This window comes from Bombus impatiens, unplaced genomic scaffold (genome assembly GCF_000188095.3).
Source record: "Bombus impatiens unplaced genomic scaffold, BIMP_2.2 scf_1275, whole genome shotgun sequence".
NCBI classification, from domain to species: domain Eukaryota; kingdom Metazoa; phylum Arthropoda; class Insecta; order Hymenoptera; family Apidae; genus Bombus; species Bombus impatiens.
In genome coordinates, this window is record NT_177694.1 from 986,954 (window position 1) to 1,007,300 (window position 20,347).

General features: G+C 38.8%; 1 protein-coding gene and 2 long non-coding RNA genes across 6 annotated transcripts in view; all 3 read right to left on the minus strand.

Annotated features, from left to right (window-relative positions):
* The window catches only part of LOC100740071 (lutropin-choriogonadotropic hormone receptor), a 40,841-nt gene that overhangs the window by 19,259 nt on the left and 1,235 nt on the right, over positions 1-20,347 (minus strand). The window lies entirely within an intron of this gene.
* LOC117152367 lies at positions 16,226-17,125 on the minus strand. The gene is made up of 2 exons (XR_004462723.1): positions 16,568-17,125; positions 16,226-16,470 (listed from the first exon to the last, which is right to left on the minus strand). It is a non-coding gene; the product is annotated as an uncharacterized LOC117152367 (long non-coding RNA).
* Positions 17,750-18,952, minus strand: LOC112213797. The gene is made up of 3 exons (XR_004462721.1): positions 18,422-18,952; positions 18,192-18,319; positions 17,750-18,131 (listed from the first exon to the last, which is right to left on the minus strand). It is a non-coding gene; the product is annotated as an uncharacterized LOC112213797 (long non-coding RNA).

Genomic DNA, 20,347 nt, shown 5'->3' on the forward strand with positions numbered 1-20,347 from the left:
TGAAACAAGAATTTAAAAGAAAACGATACCCGATCACGCTAACCTCGGAAGATAAAAAAAAAAGGCAGGACATAAACTTTACGCTTTAGTTTCATTCAGCAAGATACGAGGTACACGTTCGGATAATTTCAAGCAACCGATATAGTTATCGAACTTGCGGCGACAAGCGACGTTTAAAAGTGCCGTAATCGAACGTTCACGGTACTTACAGAACGTATAATAATCGCCATTGAGAGAATTTTTAATCGGCGCGGCTACGTTATTTTTAAACGTTACATATCTGTAAATTCGGCAAGGATATCAGTTACTTGAAAATATCTGAACGTGTATAGTACCTCGTATCTCCGACAATTAGCAGAACGCGTGTATCTTTTCTTCCTTTGCTCTTTTATTCTTGCGTAGTCGGCTATCATTTTTGAAAGATATTCGCTTTACTCGTTCCCTTTTAGTTTAATATTTGTCGACACCGTGGAAAACCTATAGGTAAACACGCTGTATCGATAAACTTTCTCGATGTTGTTTCGTTTGGTGGAAGCGAAATTTCTGAATTCCAGGTCGTCCCGAAGTCACAGTGTAGTAGATCGTCGAATTCATCCTGTACACGGCCAACAACTCCGTGAAATTCAAAATCGATTCCTTGTTGAAAAATATGTTTTTTCTTCTATATTAATCGATTAAGATTCAAATAGAAAATTCAAACTTACAGAGATCAATACGAAGACTGTAAGGAAAATCACGCGAGTGAATCATCTATTCCTAATCCGACTGTATCTAATAAAATAAAAAGAATTAACACAAGTTCGTCGCTTTGACTGTTGAAAGGCTTTAGAGAATAGATCGTTTCATAAATTTCGTCGTGTTTCTTGCCTGGATTTTAATACGACGTTACTTTAATTCGTTAATGCAAATGTTACGTTAGTTTTATGATTTATCAGGGGAACGATCCTTCGGTTCGTCGTACGTTATTTATTTATTACGTTACTATTTATCCTCGATGCTTTGAAATATTATTATTATTATCTTCGTCAATACGATAGAACGATTCACGGTCAATAAACGAGCGATCTAGTTCCAGCGTGTACGAGAATCACGCGGGTTTCGCTAGTGAATGACCCGCGATTTGCATGACACAACTACTCGAGATCTCGCTAATTTAAGACGATGTGTTACGTTCGAATGACCTTACGTGGCTGATCACTGAACTCGTCTCAACGTACGCTATTGTGCCATGAATGAACATCTACGCTATTCTATCGAAAAAGTTGTACACAAAACGAACGAACAATTGTACGCTATTTTATTTAAAAACAATAGTCTTGCGTAACACGAATGGAAATCTATACTATTCTATCTAAGAAAAGTTTCATACAAAATGAACGAGGATTTCTACCAATCTATTTAAAAGAAAAATCTATTTAAAAGTTTTACGTAGAACGAAGGAAAATCTACGCTGTTCTATCTAAGAAGTGTTTTACGTCACATCTACACTATCCTATAAATAAAATAAATCTTCTGGACAATCTCGACGAAGGATAATTCGCGCGTACTCTTAAACAGACGCAATATATTCTGCGGAACGTGGAACAACTTTTCTAACAACGATCGTCGCGAGATATTATATTCCCAAACAACGAGTACGAACGTTAATGAAAATGTGTGGAATAAGCTCGAACGATTCGATTCATAGCCCGACGATTTAACGAGTATTTCTACGAAATCGACCAGGCATTTAATATTAGATTCTTAAGTCTGTGATTTATCTAACTGTGAATTTATCGTGTTTCGGGTTAGCCCGCTGTAATTTTAGTATCGCGTGATTTACGATATGGATCTAAGGAGGAATAAACCCGCGTGCAGAGAAAGCGCGTGTCTGGATCGAACAATTAAAAAAAAAAAACCTACTCACGAGAATTAATGCGCCATTCTGTTCCGACTTCTAAATTTACTGTCAACGTTCGCTCGATAACGACCCTTATATTACACCGGGTAGAACCATTCTGGTCCTCCGTATTACGCCATACGATCAAGATATTAGATTACGCGTATCCTGCAAGAGAGAAAAACGCGTAACATCAGTTGGAAAATGTCCGAGAAGGAGGAGGAGGAGGATAGAATTCACCAGGACAGGGACCGAGTGATTCGTCTTCTGTTTATGACCGGTCGTTTTTCACGACAATACTCGAAAACTTTCGCGGTGATATAAAAGCTACCGTATGACAACGGGCGATGGGTCTGGCCAGGAGTTCCTCTATCTACTGGAGATCGGTTTCGCGTCGGATGGACGAATTAGAGGATCCAGGAAGCGTCGCGTGGCTTCGTAGACGCGTATTGGGCTGGTCGCAGTGGCCAGTGAGACGATCTGTGCACGATGAAAAGTTGAATTTTACGATAATTTACAATTTCGCGATAATATCACAGATACTCGAAACGCACTGGTACTTTCTTCTTGAATGGACAGGCTAACACCAGAACTACCGACTGTCGAGACGAGGCTATTTCTTCCAAAATTGGTCAGAACCACCGGTGTTTAGAAAATACGTAATAATACTTTCATATTTGTCGATTTATTACTTTCTTGCAAAAGGAATTCCACGGTACGTGGTACGTTTTTATTAGACGAAACGTATTATACATCTGGCACGTTTATAAAATCGTAGAACCGGTCATTTTCACTGGTGCGGTAGTTGCAGCGTCAGCATCGCGATCGATCCGGAATTTTCCTGACGATCGACACCGTTGTATCGAACGATACGTAAAAATTCGTAAAAAATTGTACAAAACGAGGTCGACGATTACGGAAGAAAAGCAATTTTGGTCGAATTTCGAGTTTAATGTTTAATCGTCTAACGTCTAATCGTAACGATACCATTCGTCGCTTGACGAATCTTCGAGGCTGATCTCCTAACGCTAACTTGCTCGTACCGTGTGCCTTTAAAGTTTCCGACATTTACAAGCGGACAGAAAATTGCGTTAATTATTACTCGCTTGTCTGCGAAGAGAGACGTTACAACCTTGTAAGAAGATTATTTATACGATGTGGATGAATCATGTGGCCAGGTAAGTAGCAGTGACGTGGCATTGGAAGTTTTCACGGGCGAAAGCCAAAACTCATTAACGTCGCCTCGCGTTAATTTTTCGTCGACGACAGTTGATAGGCATCGATCGATACGTCTCTTTCGTGAACGCAGGATCGACGATCGTTTTTCTTCTCCCTCGCCGATTAATTTCAAACTCAATGTCAAACGTACCACGGCAGAGGGAAATACTTAAAAGTCCCATTAATTTGACCGAGAGAAAAGAAAACGGAGGAAGAAAATTCCTTTTTCCCCTCCTTATCGAACTCTCAGCAAACTCTCAAACTGCATCGAACGTGCTACGACCAAACGATACTTAAGAACGTTGCCAATCTGCTCTAACAAAAGAGCAGGGGAGGAAAAATTGAAAGAAAGAAGGGGAGCGATAGCTCGGGATAGAAAATAAAAAATCGTTTAACTCAAACCCGATTCAAACTCTAAAGATCTTACGTTTCATCCCGGACGACCCTAGTGAAAAGAGGAGAGTGCAAACGATCGTTTGATATTCCAGTCACGCCCTCACCGCTGGTATTTGAATCACTTTGTTACTGTCCGAGAAAGTTTCAATCCGATACCTTTAAATAAGCATGCCACTTCGCCCTCTTATTAAAGAGAAAGAAAAGCTGTCTCATTTTTAACCCTTTTATCGCTAAAGATGACTATAGTCGATCAATTTCCATTTAACATGCACGATTCGTAATATACTGGAGCTGACTATTGTTATTAAACCACGAGCTTTCTTTGCATAAAAAAATGATTATAGATTGTACATTCAGTCTCGACTGTATCTTGTATAATAAAGATGACCGTAATCATTTAACACAGTCGATTCGTATTATAGCGGAGCTGACTATTCTTATTCAACCAGGTGCTTTCACTGCATAAAAAGATGATTAAAGGCATTCAGTCTCGAGTGTGTCTTGTATAATAAAGATGATCGTAATCATTTAACACAGTCGATTCGTAATATATCGGAGCTGACTATCGTCGTTCAACCGCGTGCTTTCGCTGCATAAAAATATCGTTATAGTCGTTCGGTGTCCAGTGGTTGCTGTATAACGAAGATGACAGTAATCATTTAATACGGACGATTCGTGATATACTACAGAGGTGACTATAGTCACCCAACTTTGTACTTTCATTGTATGTAAAAGGCTATTATAGTCACTGCGCTACGTGTCTAAATATTTCTGAATATACAGTGTGGTTGGTAACTGGTGGTACAAGCGGAAAGGGGGTGATTCTACGCGAAAAAAGAAGTGGAAAATATAGAATAAAAATTTTTCCTTCGAGGCTTTGTTCTCGAGAAAATCGACTTTGAATTTTCGGTCGGTACGCGTGCACTTCATCGCGTCTCGTTGTAACGGATCTTACTGTAGATCGTTGTCTCGATTGACGTTATTTTTTAAATCTTTTCAATTTTTATTCCATATTTTCGACTTCTTTTTTCGCGTAGAATCACCCCCTTCCAGCTTGTTACCAACCACCCTGTATATCGATTACAACGAAAGGGCTAATCGTTCGTGAATCGGCTAGTCGATCAATCGAAATAAATAAAAAAAATGCCCACTGATATTCAGATTATTTATTATTATGGCCAGATGGTCGATAGACGAGCGTAAACATCTAAAAGGAACGGCGAAGGACTATTAATCACGCCGGTCACGTCCATGACGTGGATCGCGTGTACATGACGTTATTGTGAAAGTAATTCCAGCGACCGTTGCCAAATTCGACCCATTTACCTCCACGGAAAAGGAATATTTTTTAAAGAAATTTTATTACGATCCCCCGTATAAATTTCGCCTCTCGGCTACAACGAGATACGATTTTTTTTATTCTCTGCTCTCATCTCCATTGCTCATATTGTAAAGCAGCACGACTACGTATATCGTGAGGGGAAAGTAAAAGCCGAGTCTCGAGATTATTGTTTCTTCGATTACAGTCACTCGCGCGCTTCGTTGGGCAAGCGGAGAACGAGAGTTTGCGCGATCGACACTCCAACGAAGTGGAAGGATATTTTATTCGTTGTTTGATCGGAGAAACAGTTCGTCAAACGAACGACGTCTTTTATATTCTATTACAACGTGTTCTTTCATTTTATTTCCTTCCATTTCATTTTATTTCATTTTATTAGATACGAAACTTTCGTTACGTTGTTACTCGCAACTTTCCTTCTTCTTTTACGCGATCGAATCTCTTTTCTTTTTAAGTTACAAGTCTCGTATCCGATAGCTTACGCGTTCTTCTAATTTAAATTCTTATGATTTTCTCTTAACAATTCTTCATACCGAAGAATTTATCGTTCTCGTTAGAGGCTAGTGTCTTTTAGACGATTAATTAACAGCTGCGTTTTGAATTATATTTACAATCGTGTATCGTAATCGCATGTATTTTTATTCTGTTTGTTATTCTTAACTATTTATCTAGAATGTTATTTAAAGAAATTTAGCAGGTTTACGTAACAAGTATTTAATCGCAAAGATGGTGATGAAATTAGGTCAACCGTAAGTGGAGTAGAGATTATGTAAAACTATGATAAGTAAAATTGCTTCGAGTTACATTAACTGTAAATTTCTCAGAAAGTTACGCAATTCCTAAGATCGGTCAGAGATTTCTCATTCGTCGATTATATTCAAACCTCGAGTCGTTCGGTAACGTAGCGACTAAGTTCGTCGAAACACATGCTCGACGATACGTTATTTACCAATCAAGTAAAGATCACGTACGTCTACGCCGATACCTACTCGTCGCTAATTTAAATATCACGTACGTACAGCGTACGTGGACAGTATTGACCTATATAACAAATTCCAGAACTCAAATGTCAGACGACATAATGCTGAAAACTCAATATACCCTGAGACATGTACTACCATGCATACTTATAGACATTCCTGTTGAATCAAGTTGGAGATATCGCATAAAACCGACCAACGAAACTAAATAACGAAAGTCTGAGTACGAAGAGATAGCAAAATTCTGAATACAAGGTGTCATACAACGGAACAACGTATTTACGATCGTACGAAAAGAAATCTTCTCAGCTTCTCAGAGTTAAACTATCCTGAAGAGGCGCATGTAACGACAAGAAGATATTTTTACGAGATATTCGAGAATGATTATCTTTACGCCATTTCTGCACACGATTCTTCATTCTCAGCGCAAAGGAACCAACGTCGAAGAACGCAGTTGCTTCGCTTTCGTCTAACGAAAATTTCGTTACCGTATCTGCTTCTGGCGATCGCACGTCGCTGCTTGGCATTGACAGTGGCGGATCGTTGTCTCGATTGACGTTATTTTTTAAATCTTTTCAATTTTTATTCCATATTTTCGACTTCTTTTTTCGCGTAGAATCACCCCCTTCCAGCTTGTTACCAACCACCCTGTATATCGATTACAACGAAAGGGCTAATCGTTCGTGAATCGGCTAGTCGATCAATCGAAATAAATAAAAAAAATGCCCACTGATATTCAGATTATTTATTATTATGGCCAGATGGTCGATAGACGAGCGTAAACATCTAAAAGGAACGGCGAAGGACTATTAATCACGCCGGTCACGTCCATGACGTGGATCGCGTGTACATGACGTTATTGTGAAAGTAATTCCAGCGACCGTTGCCAAATTCGACCCATTTACCTCCACGGAAAAGGAATATTTTTTAAAGAAATTTTATTACGATCCCCCGTATAAATTTCGCCTCTCGGCTACAACGAGATACGATTTTTTTTATTCTCTGCTCTCATCTCCATTGCTCATATTGTAAAGCAGCACGACTACGTATATCGTGAGGGGAAAGTAAAAGCCGAGTCTCGAGATTATTGTTTCTTCGATTACAGTCACTCGCGCGCTTCGTTGGGCAAGCGGAGAACGAGAGTTTGCGCGATCGACACTCCAACGAAGTGGAAGGATATTTTATTCGTTGTTTGATCGGAGAAACAGTTCGTCAAACGAACGACGTCTTTTATATTCTATTACAACGTGTTCTTTCATTTTATTTCCTTCCATTTCATTTTATTTCATTTTATTAGATACGAAACTTTCGTTACGTTGTTACTCGCAACTTTCCTTCTTCTTTTACGCGATCGAATCTCTTTTCTTTTTAAGTTACAAGTCTCGTATCCGATAGCTTACGCGTTCTTCTAATTTAAATTCTTATGATTTTCTCTTAACAATTCTTCATACCGAAGAATTTATCGTTCTCGTTAGAGGCTAGTGTCTTTTAGACGATTAATTAACAGCTGCGTTTTGAATTATATTTACAATCGTGTATCGTAATCGCATGTATTTTTATTCTGTTTGTTATTCTTAACTATTTATCTAGAATGTTATTTAAAGAAATTTAGCAGGTTTACGTAACAAGTATTTAATCGCAAAGATGGTGATGAAATTAGGTCAACCGTAAGTGGAGTAGAGATTATGTAAAACTATGATAAGTAAAATTGCTTCGAGTTACATTAACTGTAAATTTCTCAGAAAGTTACGCAATTCCTAAGATCGGTCAGAGATTTCTCATTCGTCGATTATATTCAAACCTCGAGTCGTTCGGTAACGTAGCGACTAAGTTCGTCGAAACACATGCTCGACGATACGTTATTTACCAATCAAGTAAAGATCACGTACGTCTACGCCGATACCTACTCGTCGCTAATTTAAATATCACGTACGTACAGCGTACGTGGACAGTATTGACCTATATAACAAATTCCAGAACTCAAATGTCAGACGACATAATGCTGAAAACTCAATATACCCTGAGACATGTACTACCATGCATACTTATAGACATTCCTGTTGAATCAAGTTGGAGATATCGCATAAAACCGACCAACGAAACTAAATAACGAAAGTCTGAGTACGAAGAGATAGCAAAATTCTGAATACAAGGTGTCATACAACGGAACAACGTATTTACGATCGTACGAAAAGAAATCTTCTCAGCTTCTCAGAGTTAAACTATCCTGAAGAGGCGCATGTAACGACAAGAAGATATTTTTACGAGATATTCGAGAATGATTATCTTTACGCCATTTCTGCACACGATTCTTCATTCTCAGCGCAAAGGAACCAACGTCGAAGAACGCAGTTGCTTCGCTTTCGTCTAACGAAAATTTCGTTACCGTATCTGCTTCTGGCGATCGCACGTCGCTGCTTGGCATTGACAGTGGCCACGTAAATTTTATAGCAGAGGTTCGACCGCTATTCGCCAAAGCGCTACGAAACCTTCTACTTGTAGCGATACAACCAAGGATGAGCGAACGTTGGTGGAGAACTAAGACCAACTTGATAGCGGTGTAAGTGGTAATTTGGCCATGTGACGCGAAATCCACGGAATTATAAATACAGCAAATTTTAACAGGTAAAAATGGAAACGTAACGTAGACCTGCCTCTTGATTCGGTAGAAGCAAATTCGAAATTATTCGTAACGCTATCAATGCCAAGCAGCGACGTGCACGTTGTAACGCGACGTGTTTGTCAGTGCACGCGCGTAGGAAATACGAACGGCCAAGGAATTTCTTCTTAGAGGAATTCTGCGCTCTCTCTCTCTCTCTCTCTCTCTTTTTCTCTGCCCCTCGACATTTTACTTTTGATATTGTCGCGCTACAAATACCTTAATGAATGAACGCGATCCTACGAGAGTGAATTTCCTTCGAAATCGAGCGTTCTGCGCCAGATTCCATCGGGGTGACGAGTCGCGATATAGGTCAGAGCGAACGTCGTCTCTGGTTATCGAGATTCCATCGTGCACGAGAGAAAAACGGGGTAAAAGCGAAGGAAAAAAAGAAACCAGAAGAAAGAAAGAGACGAAGAGGAACAAAGAGGGGAGAGAGAGAGAGAGAAGGAAAAATTGCAAGACCGCGAGAAACGCGAGCAGACGTTTGCCAAATGAATTTTCGTTTCGCTTTGAGGCTTGTCACCCTTGATAAAATGGTCGGGGAGAGAGGGATCGATCCCGACGAGAAAGAATCTCGGCGTGTCGTGCGACTCTCGGACGATCGAGAGCCGGTAATCCGGAAATATTCGTGTCACATCTGTACCGGATACATCACTTTTCTTGGGTCACGCTCGCTGCGCTCGAAACGCCACTTCTCCCCGATGATTGCCCACCGGTGTCAGTGTTTTTCGTTCGATCGCTGCCGCTATTCATAAAGATTATTTTCTCCTGGATATTCTTGGAAACTATCGGCTGAATGAACTTTGGAAAATTTCCTCCTTTATTCTTCGCGTATCGTCGTATTTAAGAGGATGTTCCAAGTCTTCGATCGGAGAAGATTCGAGAAGAGGTCGTGAAGAAGTTGCGCAGGAGTTTTGGCGAAATTTTTCTCACTCTTATCCCATCTTCCGGTGTTTGCGAAAATTTTGCGATGTTTAATTTCGAGACTTTCATTTGTAAATTGGATGCTTCGGTCGAGCGATCTTTTTTTCTTTTTCCCATCGTTTCCACGGCTAACGTTGCGCTCTCTGCGAATATACATTTAATCGATTACCACGAAGCTAACGGTAACACGACTTTGGAACAGGACGATTCCTACTAATACGAGATGCACGTACGCCTGTTCGATTTACATATTTTCGTATTTCGCTTACACAAGTACAGAACGAGCTAATAATAATGTGAAAAATCCGCGCGACGTTCCACTGCGAGCCGAAGCACATTCTCGCGTAAAATAGCTAAAAATGGTAATTTCGTATTTCAGGACCACTGCCCTGTAAAGAACAGAGAATCTGACTTATCGCGTCTCTCCTCCGCTTTTCGCTAAACTTCTCCTAATTCTACGACGCTACGATCTTCATCTATCAACGTCGAATGTGGCGATTATTCGCAATTAACGAAAAGTCAGCAGAAATGTACCTTCATCGTGGACGATCGTCGAACAACGAATCGTTTCCTACAAACTCGATGAATATTCAACGACGAAAGAATTGAGAAACTACCCCGGATTATCCGTGGGATTGCGTGTTGTCGCAAACGAACACGTTCGGCCAATCAACGAACCCTCGCAGCTTCCTATCGAGGAAACGGGTCTCCGTCTTCAGGTCCAATTTTAGGCGAACGAGCTGTTGACCCGAAACGTTGCACGAGATTCGTTTCCGCGTCGTGAATCGACGCGAACTCCACGACCTGGAGCAGCCACTTGAGCGTGAAAGTCGTTGGCGAATAAAAAGTTGTCGCCGGCGTGAAAATACATGTGCAACGCGAGAATCCTAACGACCAACTAACCGGAAACGGCGAGTACCATTTTTCCTCCTTTCGTTCTACCATTTTTTCCGTATTCCTTCAACGTTTTCCTTTAACGTTCGCTCGCGTTCTTAATATCAGCTCGACCATCAACTGAATATCGTTGTTCCTATTGTCGTAACTCGATAAATATTACGCGTGAGATTTTCCAAAGTTACGAGTTGCTGGATGTGCAGAGCGAATTTTGGAGATTGATCGACTGGTAGAGAACCGTGTTCTTCGTTCGTTTCTACTAGGGAACCTCGTATCTGCTTGTACAAGTCCTTTAATCCGAGTATTTTATTGTCCGGATACCTAGATAGCTGTTGCAAGAGAAATGCTCAACGTTACGGTACGAGAGTTAGTATGGTTGATCAAACAATTTTGGTTGCTCGTGATAGTCTTTACGAACGATTACAATTTTTCAAAACGATTACGGATAATCGTTATCGACGAGGGAAATTTGATTTTAGTTACCGTATTGTAACCGATATAAACGAATTTTGTATTTTTTCATTGCCGGTAATCGTTATCGGTGATAAACGTTTTTCCTGCATATTGTCGATTGTTGTTAACGTTACTTGGAATTAGTATATATACTTATTTACGATATAAAAAGAATTAACTATGAAACTTGTATATGTTATCGAGCAGATGCTATGAAAATGTATGAAAAGAGGAATTTTTTTTTTTTTTATTTATTTGTTGAAATTACAATCAATTCTCGCGTTGAGAATTTTCAGTAATTTTTCTGGCCTGGCGCAGTGACATGGCTGTTTATTTACAATAAGTTAATACTTATCATAGATAGGTATAATTTATAAGTGAAAAATATTGTCGTATAGTGTTCGTAGTAAAAATATTGAACTAAACTATATTTTTGATTTTATCCTTTTTTTTATATCTTCATGGCGATTTTTTGCTCAATAAAATATACAAGTTTTCCTGTGTTGTCGACGATTATTAATTATCAGTACCGTTAACGACGATCGAACGTAGTCAGAAAAAAATGTTTGTCGTCGATATTGGTCAGCGGTAACCAGAGACAAATTCTTCGCCATCGATAATGGTTATCGGTAACGAAAACAAAATTCGGGCCATCGATAATGGTCACCGGGAAGCAGAAAAAATCCCGGTCATTTATATCGATTACTGGCAACCGAAATGAAATTCCTGTCGTCGATAACGTTTATTGGTAGCCAAAAAACATTTTAATCCTTCATAATGGTTATTCGCAATCGGAACAATCGAAAATTACTATTTTTTGGAAAGTTTCTTTCGGATTCATCGATAACTGGTTTCCATTGAAATGAGACTGAATTTCTGCTCAATCACTCGCTCAAAAAGTATTTAAAGCAACTGTTACTTCGGATCCCAGTCGTTGACAAGTAAGAGCGCGTTTATTTCCCAAACAACCGCAAAACAACAATAAATATAAATAAATAAAAATATATACAGGGTGGTTGGTAACTGGTGGTAGCCGAAAGAAGTCGAAAATATGGAATAAAAATTTAAAAATTAAAAAATAACGTCAATCGAGACAACGATCTACAGTAAGATCCGTTACAACGAGACGCGATGAAGTGCACGCGTACCGACCGAAAATTCAAAGTCGATTTTCTCGAGAACAAAGCCTCGAAGGAAAAATTTTTATTCTATATTTTCCACTTCTTTTTTCGCGTAGAATCACCCCCTTTCCGCTTGTACCACCAGTTACCAACCACACTGTATATTCAGAAATATTTAGACACGTAGCGCAGTGACTATAATAGCCTTTTACATACAATGAAAGTACAAAGTTGGGTGACTATAGTCACCTCTGTAGTATATCACGAATCGTCCGTATTAAATGATTACTGTCATCTTCGTTATACAGCAACCACTGGACACCGAACGACTATAACGATATTTTTATGCAGCGAAAGCACGCGGTTGAACGACGATAGTCAGCTCCGATATATTACGAATCGACTGCGTTAAATGATTACGATCATCTTTATTATACAAGACACACTCGAGACTGAATGCCTTTAATCATCTTTTTATGCAGTGAAAGCACCTGGTTGAATAAGAATAGTCAGCTCCGCTATAATACGAATCGACTGTGTTAAATGATTACGGTCATCTTTATTATACAAGATACAGTCGAGACTGAATGTACAATCTATAATCATTTTTTATGCAGTACCACCAGTTACCAGCCACCCTGTATAACGTACATACACGATGTTTCAGAATACGTAATCAGCAAGAAGAAGGTAAGTATGCGTTGGCAACTAAGCGATTGCGGATTTTGTCATTAGGTGGTATTGACAAAAGCCACAATCGCTTAGTTGCCAATCCAATAATTCGAACGAAAGGAAGAGAACGAAGAGCGCAGTTTTAACTTTAAACAAACAATGTGAAATTTTACACAATACACAAGAATCCCTAGCGACTTGGTGGAAGCGTATGCTTCATCTATGGCGCGTTACATAGAGCAGCGAACTTCGACAAGCATCGTAACTATGAGAATTGTATTCAGCAGCTAATAAGCGCCAAGCGAACGACGGATAACGCTCGACAAGTTTGCCAAACAGATATCACATAGTTTAGAAAAGTTCGCGAGAAACGCGCAAACATGAGAATGGTTTGCGATGAACCGACGATGAAGATTTCTCATCCTCTGTGCAACGTTCTCAGCCGATTTTCCTTACGAGAAATTGCAATTGCCGGAGCGATCGTGGCAAGCGTATTTGCGCTGTTCTAATAAGAAAAATAAATAACGAAATGCGTAACAGTTGCATTACGAACGAGACGATCCGCACAAATGTCTCTCCGCTTTCGTAACTTTCGTCCGAGCTTCTTATTTACCTTCCATTAGTTGACCAAAGAAAAAAAAAGAAAAAAGGAAGAGAGAAAGAAGAACGGAAGCGGAAAGAGAAAGAGAAAGAGGAAGAGGAAAAGTGAAAAGAAGGAAGAGGAGCGCGTTATAATTAGAACGAACAGCTCTACTAAATGGGAGTAATTAACGGAACAAAAGATTCACGTCCGTTCGACGAAAGGATGAATGAAACGGCATTGCCTTCGACGCTGTGCTTTTCGAACCTGCTTCTCATTTTCTATAAATAATTCTCATCGATGTAAAAGCGTGTACTGCGGCGGCGTATACCGAGCGCGCTCTCTCTCTCTCTCTTTCTCTCTTTTAAAAACGGCGCTGATTTATTTTTCGTGCAGCGCGAACGAGATTAATCGGCGCCTAACTGCACGCCGAGATATCGGTCGTTGAAAGAGCCGATGTAGAACCGTCTTTACGTAATAAATGGAGCAACTGTTGATCGCGGAACGATTGCCAGCCAGGGGGTTTTTCCCTCGTTGGAAATTTATGTAACACTTTTCTCTGCCCCCCTCTCTCTTTTTTTTGCGAGTTTTTCTCGATCTTCACAGTTACCAGTTATTTCGGTGACAAATTGCGAAATCGATTATTCGAAGATTTAAGAGAAACGTTTGGCTGGTCGGTGCTTACACAGTGGAGATTTTGCATTTGGAGTTTCCACGGGGACGAAGGATGGGGAAAGATACCGTGGACAGTGAAATTTTATTGGATCGAGCGACGAGTTTGTTCGACTCTGTTCGGTGTACGGAAGAGCGTAAAAGTCGCTTAAGGACTGGATTCTAGAGGTTCGTAGTTGAAGGACACAGATTCAGAGAAATGGCACGAAGAAACGACGATCGACGTTGATCAGGTCGATTTTATGTGAAAGTAAAGGCTACGCTCTTAACGTGCACTTTGAGGAATTTCTGCTCTATCAACTTCTAACTCCTCTGATTATCCATGGAAGTTTCACAAAAGATGGTTCGATTGACAGATTTCTTAAAGAACGCGTAAATTAGAGAACTTTAAAGAACTTTACGAATTAATTAGAACTTTGTCAGGAACTGGAACGTAGTGCCAAAGACTGGCATAAGAACAAGGAATTATTAACAAGGGAACGTATACTCGCGCACAGTGCTATAGCGTACAAACGTACAGACGCCTTGGCTGATAAATTTTAGGATAACGAAACGAAATAAACTAGAGGATACGAAGTTAATGCAACGATCCTTAACTGGTAATCCGCAGACGCCAGTGGAGCCACAAAGTCCTCGCACGCGAAATACTGTCGTATTATCCGAGTAAAGGATACTTAGTACACGTGTTTTATTTATTTGTATATATTATAATATAAATTTTTCCTCTTCAAAATGCAAGCTTCTTAAGCTTCGAGTGCATGCAGTCTTTTTTATACTTTTTACTGTTTAAAAAAATGCCTGAAAATACGTTGAATTCGTCGTTAGATGATATCGCTATGGAGCAATTTTTAACACTACGCGTTACTTGATTTTTTAAAATTTTTTAAGATTTAGACGAAACGAGATTTAAAGAAGAATACGAGGAAAATGAAAAAATTCTGAATACTATTGGTCACGATACATCTGGTCATAATACAAAAATACGATGCACGGTTAAAAGACGCGATCTTTGTATTTTCTTTACGACAACTGCAGCTATAGAATCGCTATATCAGAACTAGATACAGAAATAGGTATGGCATTGTTTCTCCGGCGATTTACCGACTGCTGACAATCAATAATTGGCGATAATTTCCAGCTCCGGTTTCCTGGGTAGAGCGCGAATTAATCTCGACGACCTGCGTCGATTAATCAACTGCGATTCCACAGACGAAGGAAGATAAATTGCTTGGCTTTTCAAGTGGCCTCTTCTCCGCGCTATCGCCTTCTATTCCTCTGGCCTTTTCCTGCAACCGACTTCCTTGGTGAAAAGAAAAAAAGGGGGGCGGGGGAGGGGGAAGGAAAAGAAGAATATCGCGAAATTGAAAGAAGATCAAATCATTGTGAAGAAAGTTACGGTCGTGGTAAGAAGATCGCGGTGGAAGAAAAAATCACGGCGAAAGGAAGGAACCTTCGAAAACTTTTTAGAGAAGGAAAGTTGTTTCGTTAAAACGACAAAGAAAGAAAATAGGAAAGGAAAGGAGCCGAAAGACGATGGCAAGAAGGTTGCTTAGAAATTTTATTTTAGAAAATTCCTCGTCGCTGTTCGTGAAAAGAGGAGACGCGATAAAAAGTCGTGGAGGAAAAAAGTGACTTTAGACACTCGTTTCGCCCGCGGGAAAACTCCTAATGAACTAATCCTGTCTCTCCGGTAACGCTGTGCCTGGAGAAAACTTCTTTCGCTTTTTACCTTTGTAGAGAAAACTTTTATAAAAACGGTCTTAAACAAAACCAAAGAGAGAAAGAGAGAGATTCGCCGAGACTCTGTCTAAAACGAAGATCTCATCGTGGAAAGTCGCATGGGAAATTCTACTCCGCTAGAGAAAAAACGAAAGTTGAAAACAGATATAATGGTACACTATGTTCCGCGAGAAGAACTTCGAGGAAACAGGAATATACATCTCGAAGAAAGCGAAAAATAGGAAAATATTCTTCAGGACTTGAATCTATCGAATTTCTAACTCGACAGCGGATTTTTATGCAAATTCGCGTTTTTGAGAATATACTTAAACAGATAGAAACTCGGTAGAAAATTGTTTCATCGATCAACTAATACAGAAAGCGTCGTACTTCCGATATCTCATATATTTCCTCACGCTGTGTAGATTTTCTAAAGCGACGCACTATCAAATTTCCCATAAATGTATGAAAATCTGTTAATCATGGTCTATCAATAGACATTCGAACCTAAGATACACGACGTTTAGTACAAATAAGAAAATAAATGTTAGAACCCTGTACAACGATACTATACTGTGATGCTATGTAATATAATAGCGGAGGCTAACAGTGGATCGTCCCAAAAGTTTCTTTCACTGTGTAACACGCGTAATTTTCGAAAATTTTGGGCAAACGCGGACAGATAGACGAGAGAACAAATCGTAGACGAACGTACACCGTTTGGTTCTCGAAAAAATTCGCATTTGGAGAAGAATGCGAATTTCGCAGCCCCTTTTTTAATTTGTCCACGACTTCCTCCTTGAAGAGCACACAAACGAAAATGTTGATCGAACGAACGTGGACGAACCGTAGAATATCCCTTAGTTTCTGCAAGAATTGGCACTCGGTGAATGCCGAGTTCCGTTGCTTCGACTCCTCATTTCCTCGATTCCTCGCCGTTTCCTTGATCCTAAACCGCGATCTATAAAATATCGACTGTCTTCGAGTCGAGAAGGATCAACGTCTAGCTATGTAGGTCGGCGATCATCAGCCGTACTTGTACGGATTATACTTCATACCTTTTGCCTTTAGAAGACGCTATCCCGCGCCTTTGATGCCACGTTCCTGTATTCTTGGAAGCGTTCGTCATTGTACCGTGCGATTTCATTTTTATGGCTCTCCACCGGGACGACGTTTTTAATGCTCCATGCTGCTGCTTTTCCTCCTCTCCTCTCTTTCCCTTTTCTCTCTCTCTCTCTCTCTCTCTCTCTCTCGTTTATATTTCTCCTTCGTTTTATCTTACCTCCTAAAGACAGACTTTTATGGCTAGAGCACTCGTTGCCTCGATGCATTATGACGACAAGTATACGATGCACGGTGTATTCAGCTATATAATTAGGTTGAATTTATACCTTTACTAAAGTTTTACTAGCTTTTTTTCACAAGATCATCAAACGTCGTTATGTCACATCTGCGATGACTCGCCAAGGTATTGCAACATTTAGCCAAAGAAAATCTTGATGTACATATTGTATAAAACGCTTTGAGATTTCACCTATCCTATAACGAGGCACGAAGATGCTGATTAGGTATACAATTTGAAACATTTCTCAAAATCTATATATATATATATATATATATATATAATCTATATATATATATATATATATAGATTTTGAGAAATGTATATATATATATATATACACATATATGTATATGTATGTATGTAGAATAAAGAAATAAGAAACGTGACTTATCAATGATAAGTTATCATGTTCCTGCTTCGTGGTCTACGTATAAAAGTAACGACCAGGCTGCAGATATTTGTGCAAATTTTATATTCACATCTTTACGGATATCATTGAAAAACTGTAATATGGATAAAAAATTGTTTTATCCATTAAATATATATATATATATATATGAAGAACGCTATACGTACTAACATTTTTTACGTGTCTGTATGTTATGTATATTCTGTGCATTTGTGTATCTCCAAATTGTCCATGAACGCATGAGAATCTGCAGTCTAGTGATAACAGTTGTCCTTTCAAGAAAACGTAAACAAATTCTCTACGTAGATTAATATTTACGATTTAACTAAATTTAGATTATAAAATTATTAGAATATTAAAAGAGCTTTTAACAGAACGAGTATCAAAGAATCATCCTCCTGTGATAAAATATAGTAAATATAGTATAGTATATATAGTAAATATAGTATAAGATATGTTTTTGTTTAAGAACATTAAGCATCGCGATGATTTAATAACGTTATAATTCATTTTCGCCGAGATTCCATAATAGATTGAAATTATTGTAGCCTTATTTGTTTGCCGTGTAGCCGTCTAAGTTATTCCGCGGTCACACGCAACACGCGAGCCTAACTTCGCGTGACCGATGAGAAGCATGCACGGCATGAAGCTTTAATTTAGCTAACGCAACTGGCCGATTAAGAAACTTCCCTGAACCGCTTCACTTTCCACTTTTTCGATCGACCAATATTATCTCTGAATAACATAATCACTACAAGCCTGTTGAAAGCCCTTTCCCTCGATCGTGTTGATTGGAGACTTAACGTCATCCCGATGTTCGTTGCCGGGAATTCTTATTCTCGCAGGTTTTCATCCTGACAGTGATTTTCTGCAAAGTAGTTTACCGTACCGGGAATTTTATATTAGATTTCTGACGAAGTGCATTTACCTTGTCCTGATTTTCCTTGCATCTTTACTTCTGCACAGTTCCATTTTTATTATTTTATCTTCTACCGTATCTTAAAAGTTTGATGAAATCTCTGAATTCAACTTAATTTTATTCTATACACGATTTACCTAGAAAACAAATTACAAAACACAATATATAGGTATAGAGTAGAAGAGGTTACTTGATCGATCAATTAGAGGTTAAATGTTAAAAATTCGTTAATAATTTACAAAGAGTAGAAAAGGAAAATATAGGACAAGAATTATGCGACACTAGAATTTTAAGTTATCTTGGTCGGCAGTAAATAATAATTTTTAGTTGTTGGATCAAAGATTTAGTAAACACATAGTAGATAAGAGTCGGTTATTTTGATGGTAACGTAATTTACGATGCACTCTATAAAATCGACATTTTAGTGCGCTATTTCCTGCACAGTTATATTTTCTTCCACTTCCGGTGGCGTTCTAGGTCAGCTTGCAGCCAGTTCCATTACAATTTTAATTTACTTATCTTTCCCAGAAATATCTTCCACGAACATTTCGATAATACTCAATAGCTACAATTAGATTCAGTCTACGAAAATACTACTTTGGTAAATGTCTCAAAGGAATCTTAAATGAACAGTTTCAATAATGGAAGTAATAATTGTAATATGAAAGTATGGAAGCAATAACGATCGAACAGACGAAACGGAAATAGACTCGCGTAGTAGTATGCAGCGTAGCAAGTCAGACGAACAGACGTTTCCGACTGTACACACGGAAAACTACGACCAACTTGTCCCGAAGAATACTTTCGGATGGAATCCAGGCCAGAAAAAAGTTCCAATTACCTCGTTGTTCGTTTTTCTCTCGCTTCCTGCGCGCAACCAAACTGCAAATGTCACTTTTTTCATTCTTTCGTTTCTGATCGCCTTGTACGAATCCCATCCGTATTCAAAGATGCGATTAATTTTCTCGATTATGCCTCATATAGAAACGTGTCATTTCAAATTAATAGGTTAATATAAAATTATAAGAATATGTTGTATGCACAGTACAAGTAAAGTGCAGATAAATACTAGATGCGACGACAATGGCGACATCTCTATTTTAAGCGCCGAGAGTAGAAAGGAAAAATTAATAACGACACGTGACGGTTGGCAAATTGTTGTTTTGAAACTTGATACTAGCTGCACGAAAACACGTGAATAAAGGGAGTGGTTTCGAGAAGAGAGTGGAGTTGGAAAGATACGTTTTAGTTTTGACAGATAGTTTGGACATTTGAATAATTGCGCGCTTCTCGACCAGTCACGTGGTAATTGTTTCAAAGCATATTCGCATAACCTATATTTTCATTTAATTTATTTCAATTTATCGTAATTCAACTTATCGTATTAGATTACTGAAGTTTGGTGTATTTAATTTAATTTTATACCTTACATTCTCCGTGATAGATATTAATTATATAATTGCGTGAAGTTAGAAATTCTAAAATTGATGTAATACTAAATTGTTACGATTCCAAAGGACCCAATGGTATCAATTAATATCGGTTTCTAAACGTAATTTTAAATTAAAATCCTTAAACCGCTCCTGGCAATTATTCAAAATGTTAACGCGTCAAGGTCTCAGCGCCTCATCCGATGTCAAACCTTTCAAACTCTCAAGGCAAAAGTTCGAAGGACCTCCGTGCAACCGCGCGACCACACTACTCGAAAAGCCGCGCGAACGAAAGAGACGCAACGAAAAAGGAAACAACAGCGAAACACGATCTTCGAAGCATCGTTCGAGTTCGATACGCTTCGAAATATATCGTTGTCAAAATAATGATACGCGAGAAGACATGCCGCAATAGCGTATTTGCGTCGAAAACCTGGTTAAGAGCAGATTTTATACAATATTGCTTCCTTCGTAGATTTGTCTGAACAAAGGAGATTATTTATTTACAATTAGAATAACGACTTAATTCGTCCTCCTCGGTTAACAAATTAAACATATAAATGATTATAAATTATAAACTGATTTCAAAAAGAATTGTACGAATAATTGCATCATCTATTATAGTTATTTTACGGCGAAATAATAACCTAAATGTGATTTACGTAAAAAAAATTTCTTTCAACTTTTCAATGCAAATACCCGTACAGTAACTTACGAAAGTGTATAAACATTTGC